The following is an 11,060-nucleotide window of genomic DNA, read 5'->3' as shown; positions in this document are numbered from 1 at the left end:
ATATAAAAATAATTAATTTTTTTTGTAGTGTGTATGTTCATATATGTAAAGTGTATGTGGTATTTCGAATTGTGTATGTGTAAATTATATCGTGTGTAGGTTCATATATGTATTGTGTAGGTTATATTGCGAATTATGTATGTGTATATTTTAGTGTGTGTAGGTCCATATATGTACTGTGTACCTGGTATTTTGAATTGTGTATTTGTATATATTATCGTATGTAGTTATATAAGTTCATATATGTACTGTGTATGTGGTATTTCTAATTGTGTATGCGTAAATTTATCATGTGCAGGTTCATATATGTACAGTGTGTATGGTATTTCGAATTGTATATGTGTAAATTTTATCGTGTGTATAATCATTTATGTACTGTGTATGTGGTTTTACGAATTCGATATAAAGTTGAAAATCTTCATAAATTTAGTAAGTTAGAAGAATTAAAATGAAAGAATTAATCATAAATTAAAAGTACCAAAAACAAATAATTTAATGAAAAAACTAGTTTGTAACTTAGTTATATTAATTGATAAATTAGAATTTGGAATATCAATTATTTTATGATAAATGAAACAAGTTATATGATAATAATATTTATAATAAAAACAAAAAAAATGTAACCTATCCCACACATAAGTTACTTGCCATATATGAAAAAAAATCTTTGTACTAAAATACCCTTTCAATTAAAATAAATCATAAATAAAAGAAAATTTATGATAGGTTGTGATGACTTCTCATACTTCTCGTATTAAAAAATACTTCTGAAATGAACCTAATCATATATATATATATAGGGCATGGATCTTGCGAGAAGTGATATTACAGCGAGAAGTGCGAGAAGTGAATGTAAAACTTCATTAATCCTTAATTTCACTCCATTTCATATGATGTTCCATACATATATGTAGGTTGGTTGTATTTATGTCTTAATTACACATTCAAACCTACCTACAAACATATAAATGTACCGAGCCACATTCAAACCTATGTACCTACACACATACAAACATACATACACATATACAAACATACGTACCTACAAACATACATATGCACCTACACATAAAAAAAGGAGTGAAATTAGGGATTGATGGAGTTACACATTCACTTTGTAAAAAAACTTCTGAAATGATCCAATACCATATATATATATATATATATATAAGAGTTGAAATAAAAAACAATTATTTTGTAAGAAGTGTAAGAATTGCTTTAAAATAAAGCAAACCACCTAAATAGAAAACTATATCATGTAAATAGGAAACTATACGGTTTTTAGAAACTACTAATCTCAACCACTAGATCTTAGATTCAATGGTATAGATCTCTTCTTATGCTTCTCCCAAAATGATTGTTTTTTATGTTAACCATACCCTATATATATATATAACCCTATATATATATATAATATTTAAATATTAATAATTAACCTAAAACTTAAACATTGGAAACATTATTATGAAATAAACTAAAGCTTTAAAAAATAACCAAAAATATTTTAAGATTAAAACAATATTCAGTCTTCGTTGTCGGAAGAAGGCGCTAACGACCATATATGTTCGACCAAGTCCGAACGTGGCACGTCATGTGCGTCTTCATTTTTCGAAGCCAATATGTTATACTCTCTTTATGTTTCGTCAATTGGCTGATATTTAACGTTTTCATCCTCGTACTCATAAATCACACGTCCCACATCTTTAAAAATCATGTTATGCAAAATACAAATTGCATACATCATCCGTCTAATTTTTATCTATCAGCTATGCTCAGTTGCACCCCTAGTGGTTTGTATGATTCTTATTTGGTATTTGTTAAGGATTTTGTCATTGTATGTATATATTCCAAATCTAAAATCGATTATTTGTTTTCTTGACAAAAGGTACCAAGAAGTAAATTTTCTCAACTTCATAGCCTTTAAGTTTATGCATATAAATGAAGTTTCACAATGATAATTTGTATCCTTATGTATACTGTGTTCTGTTAACGGATGAATTTCTAGTGTTTCTTATGAACGTGGCACTAAGATCATAAACGCAGCTTCAATTACCATCGAGAGAAAATATCACACCATTGGAAATTTTGTTCACATGCAAGCAATCGTCTCAATTATTCTTATATGTCAGTTCAAATTTCAATCTTGCTTTAATTCTGTAGTCTGTGAACTAGAAGTTGCACAGGGATGGGATATGTTCTGTTCGCTAGTTACAAGCTTCCGCACCCGCTTCAGTACAAAATCATCATTCGTGTAAGTGTTCTATGGTTTTTTAATGCACTTGATACACTTTGGAAACATGCAACATGGTTTAACGGTTATTAATTTGACAGGTTCATACAACGATCCAGTCTTCTCCAATGCAGGCTTATAATCTAGCTATCAACGATTTGGACAAAGAACTTGATCATCTAAAGACTATGTTTGAGTTATGTCTTCCGTTCTATTATATTGTGTCTTTTAGATGTAAATTGATACAAGAAGCCTGTGGGTTAATAATTTGTAGTTCGAATTAGTGAAAACAAAGAGTTTGTTTTAAGTTATGTAGTAAAGATGGATTAAGAACTATAATTAGAATCATTAAGCTACTGAGTTTATTGATTACAAACAAGTGACCACTAAATTTGGTCTATTAAGAAATAAGCAACTAAAAAGATTTACCATTCATATTTACTTTTGCCTGTTGGACTAGGGATTTGATGCTAAGTTAGAAGCTTCCTTGTCTGCAATAGCTTATTATCAATCTCACCGGTTAATTTGATGTTCTTGAAAGATATAACACATTATAATATGAAATGACTAATCCAATTCAATGTTTGTGTGAGGAAATGATTATCTGATCAAATTAAGTAGCTGGGCTTGGATCAAGTGGATTGATGCTATTGGGCTTGTAGATAGGATGCTTGTAGATTAAAAAACTTGTTGCTATGATGTTTGTCATAAGGCAAAATAGAACAGGGCACCATCATTTCCCTTGAGCGATCATAAGTCAAAAGAGTTAGATGAGGTGTTATACCTTGATGTTTGGGCTCCTTATAGGATTCCAAGCAAATAAAGGTATAAATACTTTCTTTCCATTGTAAATGATTATATCAGGGTTGTGTGGGTCTATCTTATGAGACATAAACATGAGGTTTTATATATTATTAGAAACCTCATATTTATGTCTCATAAGATAGACCCACGCAGCCCTAATATAATTCTAGCTTTGAGTCAGGTCTAATTCTAGCTTCTCATTTTAGCATTTAATTCAACAATACGTCTTTTATAATGTTCGGCTAGTTTATCAAATTGGAAAAGTTTTTCATTAAGTTTAGTCATATCATTATTGTGAGTTTTAATCCTAATGGCAAATATCTTTTCAGCTTTTCTAAGATCACCGTTATGGTAACTAAGGCTAAGATTTTTATCTATCAGGTCAGCATTATGTGTTCTATAGCTCTTGACCTTATCAATACATGTTTGAGTGCAGACTTTGTGTACCTCGGAATGTCAGAGACAAATGGAGGTGTTTCAGCAACATGACTTGATAAGGTACTGGCTTCATGTGCATATGCCATCCCAGCAAAGATTAGAAGATTCACCAGCTCTTCAAATTGGTCATCTTCCCAATCTGGTTTAGTTCTTTCAACTATTTTGGTGATCATTGCCTTTGAGCTTGTCTCGAAGTTCCTTTTGGATGTGTTTCCTTGGCTGATTCTTGAAACTCTTGATTTTGAGGAGTAGCTCGGAACAACCTTTTTGTCACTTCTCCAAGTACCTTCATTGTCAGGCATCTCAGTGATCTTGATGTCATTTGCAGCCTTGGGTGGATTAGTGCATTCCCTTGCAAAGTGCCCAAATTTGTTGCAGTTGTAACAACAGAGCTTTTCTTTATCAAAACCCAATATCATTTCCATTTGAGACTCTAAAGTGGTTATTGCCATATTTCTTCATGAAGTTTGAAGCCCTGTGAACAGCCATGACCATCTGATACTTGATGTCCATTTTATTGAGATCCTTCTTGTTGATCTCGGGAATGTCTTCTTGTTCAAACGAATGAGGAAGCAATTTTCCTTGAAACAACTCCTCGTGTGTCACACCCCCAATCTAGGCCTAGGAGTGTGAACCATAGTTGGTACCATATTTGTAAATAAATCAGAGTTATGGTTATTAGCGGAGGTATTATAAAAACATAAGGATCGATAATATAAATATTTACATTACAAAATACGAGACGAAAGTCTCGATTTATTTTACTTGTTTATAAGTTTACAAAACCACCATGTTTTAATATTTACACAAAATTATCCGAGCCATCGGATTCTTGAGCTTCTTCGTCTTCTCAATCTCTAGTCCTGATTACCTGCAAAATGTTAATAAAATACGTCAGCAACGAATGTTGGTGAATATGCTGACGCTAAAAATATTTTCTTTACTTAATTACCCCTCGTGACCACGTAAGCCTCGGCCCATCTTGGCTTAGGAATAATCAAGTTAAACAATCATCATAAATTCGAGTCTCTACACTAGGTCACCTCAGCACGACACCGCAACGTCTCGACATAACTTAGGTACCATAAATATACACAAGGTCATTCTCACTCGAACATACTTTGGTTCGGCCCATCGTGGCTGGAGGTCGTGACCAGGCGTGGTGCGATGTGCCCACCGCATACCACATATGTAAGGATCCATACAAACGTATACCACAGCCTGAGGGCTAGGCTTATACTCTTATTTACAATGTTTTTTAGAGACACGTAGCCTCATGTAAAGTTTTACACATAACACATTTGATTGTTTGAAACAAGTTTGTAAAAGTGGGGCGTATTCACCTTTTCAATGGGATCGGCTTCCAACACCATCCGTTAATCTTCCTTCGCTATCTCGCACCTATAGTACGAGTATAACATTCATTAGTCGGATACACGATCCGGCTTAAGACCTTTAGTCTTATTTATCTCGATGAACCTTTAGTTCAATATTTCTTTTTACTTTAAAACCTTTAGTTGAAAAGTAATTCTTATAAACCTTAGTTTATTCATAAATCTCGACGTTTCTTCTTCTTTAAGAAACGTATTCTTTTCATTATTATTTAAGTATACTCATTATACTTAAATAATATATTTCATAACAAAAATTAATCTTATATATATATATATATATCTATTCATATATATATTTTATCTTTTCTTTTCTTTATTTTCTTTGTTATATCTTTCTTTGATTATCGAGAATAATATCGACTTGGGTATTAAGCCTTTATAATATTTTATTATTTTGGTCGGGCATTATGCCTACCTTGATTGGCTTAATATTTCCTTCTTACTCGGGCAGAACGTCAACTCTATCCTTCTTATCAACACTTGCTTAATCAACCCTTGGCACGCTTTTCGAGACACCAACACCCTTGGCGCGTACCTCGAGGTAAATCGTCAGGATGTCGGGACAGCACCTCCTTTTGGTTTGGAACGTCGTCGGGGAGTGGTACATATATCGAGATAATGGGCACGGAAAACGAGGTTTCAGGACACGTTTAACGAGGTAGATCGATGGCACGAACTTCGAGGTTTTAGAGAGAGAGTAGTGAAAGAGTATGTATGTGATTTTGATGTGCCAAAGTGAAGAGCCGGAACCCGCTATTTATAGGCTAGATTTTGGGTCCCATCGCGGTACGCGATGGGCTTCTCTGGCTCACCCATCGTGTACCGCGATATAGGGTTGGTGAGTCAGAGTGTAGACCTGCCACGTATCGACACGTGGCAGGCACCGCTTACACGTGGTGGACGTGTTGCCACATGGTGACACGTGGCGGCAGGCGTTGCCACCGTGTGCCACGTGGCACACGTGTCAGTTTGTGTCAGACAACCCATCGAGGTACGCGATGGGTGTCTTTCTTGACCTGTCGCGTAGCGTGATGGGTCAAGAAAACAGAATTTTCAGTTTAGTCTCTGGAGTTTGGAAGCAAAATATAGACAAGTCACAAGATGAGCTTAAACTAGATTTAATTACTGACAATTACTAAATTTTCATAATAATTAAATATCCATTTAATTAAAAACTTATTTGTAAAAGTAAAAAAATATTGCAGATTCAGTGTAGTCCCTGGAGTTTGGAATTTGGCAGAAGTGGTCCCTTGACTTTTGAAAATTAACATTTTTGGCCCGAATTTTTACGTGATGTTACATCGTGGCTTGCAATAAAGGCATGAAACACTGCCATGTTGGAGTCTTCAACTTGATGAGTTTGAGGAGCAGAGTAGGATGTGTTGTTTGTGGTTTTCTTGATCCCATGGGCTTTCAAAGCTTGTTAAACGGCTTTATTAACAGCATCTTGAAAAGAGCTTGAACCTGATGGTGCTTGAGGAGTTGCAGTTGGTTTAAAGGTTGAGTTCTGAGCTGACTGACTTGTAAAATTGTTGATTCCAGTAATAGCATAAACAATAGGGTGTGCATGGCTCAGAAAAGCTGTGCTTACTCCAGAGCTGGTGGATATCCCAGCTTGATTAAGAGAACTTATGTGATTACCAATCTGAGTTTGTCATCCATCTCAAATGACTTAACGATGGATGTCAAGTCAGCAAGAGTAGTGATCTGAAATTAGTTGTCCTCTTGATTGTGATCACACTGCTATTCAAGGTATACGGAAGTGAGTTTAACAGCTTGTCATTGATTTCAATCTATTCATAATCAATTACAGCACTTTGATCTTGATAATCAATGTTTCAAATCTATGGATGAGGCTTGTGACTGATTCTCCTTACACATGGTTGAACATGTTGAACTCACCCTTTAGCATCCCATTTCTATTGTTTTTCATCTCAGTGTTAGCCTCAAACTTGCTAACCAAGGCATCCCAAAGGCCTTTAGCGGTGGTGTGATCTCTCAAAGTTTGAACAATTTCATGTGAGAGGCAAACACTAAGAACATCATAAGCTTTGTTATCATCACTAAACATCTTCCTATCATCATCATAAGCAGTCACGGGCTTGGGAACTTGGCCGTCAGCAATGGTAGTCATGGGAATATGTGGACCCAGCTCAATGGATCTAAGAAGTCCATAATAAACGATTCTAGTGTAGTTCTTGAAACGCCATTTGAATTCTTCAAAATCATTGTCCCATTTCAGTAGCTTGGGAGGCTTAGTTGTAGTTCCAGCCTCATTCTCAAAGATCATGTAGCTCCTTACAGCCTCATTCTTAACCTCCTCATTTGCATTTGTCATGGCTTAGATGAACTCAAGATCAAAACAAGTTCAAACAGATTATGCTTAAAAACCACAAGTCCAAAGTAATCGAATACAATGTAATCGAATGGCCAAGTAATCGAATGACCAAGCAGTTTCTGTGAAAAAATGTTTAAGTGTAAAGTAAATGAATGGCACAATAATCTAATCGAATGGATGAATCTAATCGAATAAGATTTTTGTCTAATCAAATGGTCTAATATAATCGAATGATGATTCGATTCGATTAGATTATGATTCAATTAGAATTGTTTCTGAATTCGATTCGATTACTTGTTAATCGATTAGACAGCTTTCTATTCGATTCAATTATAACACTTTTGGAAAGTACAGATTGTACTTTGAGAGTACTTTTTCACATTTTTCCTTTTTAAGAAAGTCACATCAATCTCGTTGGCATATTATGGATCTAAGAAACATCCATTCTTAAGAACTTTTATACCCAAATCTTGATTTTTGAACACCTTTTAACCAAAATTTTCACAAACTAACACACAAATTCATGACCCGAAGCTTGAACACTTGTACTTTTGAGCTTTTAAACACCTTTTCTTCAACTTTTGGTACCCGTAACCCACAAGAACAGTTGGAAAACCCGTCTTTAACACAAACAATACCAAAATCCATGGTTGTGACCCAAGATCCACAACTAGTAGAGCTCAAAAGCTCTTATACCAATTGTAGGTCCTACAGACGGATCAAACAACACAACAACTAGTCTACTTGGATCAATATCAACACTAGCTAGCGGAAATCACTAGTGAGGAACCGAGATCTCGGATCTTGTTTGGTTTGTTTATTTGCCGTGAGGGAAGAGAGAAAAGAGAATAAGAGAGTTCGTAGATAAGGATAAGGTTAAATGATTTGCAAAAGGTTAATGTTTGCATGAGACACACACTATCTATAGTGTGTGTTCTCATGTACCATACTTGTATTATTACGGCCCAATGGGCTTCATATAAGATGGCATCGGGTCCAAACATACAAATAAAGACAAACTGCCTAGCTAACTAATATAGACGTTAAAGAACGAGTAAATACAAAAGACTGATAACAAAATGAGCCTTACAGATTAAATTTGTATATTCTTGCAGATGTATCATGAATTGGAATATTCAGCACATTTCATGAGGGGAAGGGGATACCGGATTGGATTAGACGTAGATTTATCGGGACATCAATATCATTTACCATCCCATCATCTTCTAACAAGCTAAGACGATTAAAATTATGTTACATGCAAACATTGCAATCTTCTTATAGGACATTTTGATTGCTAGATAGCCCGTTTTTTGTGTTGCAAGTTATCAAAGTTATTAAAAAAAAATGAAGAACCACACGTGGATATACAAGCATTGTATTGAAATAGTGTCTGTATTCGGAGCACGTCTAATATTTTTAAGTCATTGGATGTTTGGGACGAATGAGATGGAAGTCGGTGATGAGATTACAACTATTGTCACAGAGGATCGCGGACAAACAACAAGGCAATGCGGGATTGGTTTTGCGTATGATGAAGGAAGCGTAAAACGAGAAGATGATGCATTGTGTTATTTCAAGTCATGGAATCACATAATTGGTGGAGATATATCTGCTTTTCAATTGACAAGAGAGTACGTCTTATTCTTCAGGCATTGTGTTGGGTATGAACACAATACCTTCACATGTTTATCTGTCTAATTTATTATCAGACAAGCCCACTTATTATAAAGGTATGTGTCATTTTTTTGTTAAGTATTTTTTTCTTGCCACCCTGCATATATATAGTTAACCAATAGTCTAATATATACCACTTTTATCTCTTTTTAATCAGAAGCAAATGTTCAATTTAGAGCTTTATCCCAGAGGAGGCCATGACATGATTCTGGAACTCTCTTCAAGACCACAGATAATTACTTTGTAGTGTGTACTTAGTTGCTCGTTTTAGCGGTGCAATTACTTTTATAACAAGAGTAATTATAAGTTCATTAGTTATAATCATTTAATTAAGATTATGCCATCACACCTTTTCTTTTATTTCCTTTCATTTGCACTTTTCACACGATAAATTGATTTATATGTTAGCTCTCCCGTTTAAGAACTAACAATAAAAATAGATTCCATATAATTGTATAGAAGTTCGTTTTCGTTTACGAACACTTGGCTAAACCCTTGAAAAACTCAAGAACGGTTCGATGTCATGGGATCTAATTAATCCACCTAGTGATTTATTTCTTAAATTTTATATGAGATGTTCAAACATAAGTACCCTTTTTTTATAGAATAATTAGTTTAGTAATTTATTTCTTAAGAGTTTTGAAGTTTTCCCATGCTCTCATTAAGCATACCGTTTAAATAGGACAAATGGTATGTTTGAATCAAATTTTATTATTCATGTTTTGTTATTTCTTTCACTTTTAACATAAAGTGAAAACAAAGATCCAAATCATTTTTACTTTTAAACATCATTACTACACATAACGAAAATAAATACAAATAAAACAAGACTACTTGAACTTGTGACTAAACAATTGTATCTTATGCATTAAAAGAAGTTGTAACTTTTCATAGTGGATCTACATTAGCTACCAATGGTGTTCGAACACATGCATCCAAGCACAATAAGCACATACAATCTTTTGAGATATGTACACATAAATAGCAAATGATAAACTCATGAGTACCAAATCTTTCCAATCCCCTTTGCGTTTTGGGCTCATGCTTTCTTTAAACACTCTCCCAAGCTTCTTTACACCCACAAAAACCTCCATTAAACTTTGCTTCTTATCCTTGCCATTTTTCGCTTGATCGGTTGGTGGATCGAACGGAACCCGGGATTGGCAAGCCACAAAGGTGGGTCTAGTTTGGTGGTTCATTGGGTTGACCACATCTTTTGTTATGGTCTTTGATCTTAGTGTGTGGAATGAGGGGCTTATTGAGAAAGATGCCATATGGTTTGATGTTTGAAGATATTTGATGTTTGAAGATATTTGAGAGGGGTGGTGGGGGAGGGTGTGGAGGGTATTTGAGTTGGCTTTTTGAAGAGAAAGTGGATAATAAAACAATGACTTAATGTGACATGTTACTTGCTGAAAGAAAATATCTAGGAAAGTGGATGTTGTTTGCACCATAGGTTTTGTAGAGAGAAATAAATGGATAAGATGGTAAGTGAATTCAACAAGTTTGCCTTGTAGAAATTGGTTTCCTTTATAGTTTAAGATTAAATTTGATTTCAGATCTATAAGTTGATTTAATTTAAATTTTGTTTGTAGGTATTCATGAGGTTTTTAATCAGATTTTGATTTATCATTAATTCATTTAAAGTTGTATTAAGATCTAGCTAGACGTGCACAAAAAACCGGTTCCGGAACCTAACTAGTAGAACCGAACCGGAACCGGTTCCAGTTCCTACCCGGTTGGCCCAATACCCGGTTTGGGTATTTTTGTACCCGAAAATCGTACCCGGTTCTCCTATTTGTATGTCTCCATCGGTTCCAACCCGGTTCCTAATTGTAACCGGTTCGGTTCCTACCCGAAAAGACCGGTTCCGGCGGGTTTTTTTTGAAAAGTCAAACACAGGTCAAACTAGCCGTTGGAACCGGTTCCAACGGTAATATAGCCGGTGGAACCGGTTTTTGAGACACAAAATAGCCGTTGTAACCGGTTCCAACGGTAATATAGCCGTTGGAACCGGTTTTTGAGACAACTAATAGCCGTTGGAACCGGTAGCCGTTGTAACCGGTTCCAACGGTAATATAGCCGTTGGAACCGGTTTTTGAGACAACTAATAGCCGTTGGAACCGGTTCCAACGGTAATATAGCCGTTGGAACCGGTTCTTGTAGCCCAAAAACTATA

The sequence above is a fragment of the Bidens hawaiensis genome, unplaced genomic scaffold (assembly GCF_021521415.1).
Source record: "Bidens hawaiensis isolate Kalapana, Puna unplaced genomic scaffold, B.hawaiensis_p1.1 tig00031469_1, whole genome shotgun sequence".
NCBI lineage: Eukaryota > Viridiplantae > Streptophyta > Magnoliopsida > Asterales > Asteraceae > Bidens > Bidens hawaiensis.
Note: the sequence above shows the minus strand (reverse complement) of the source record.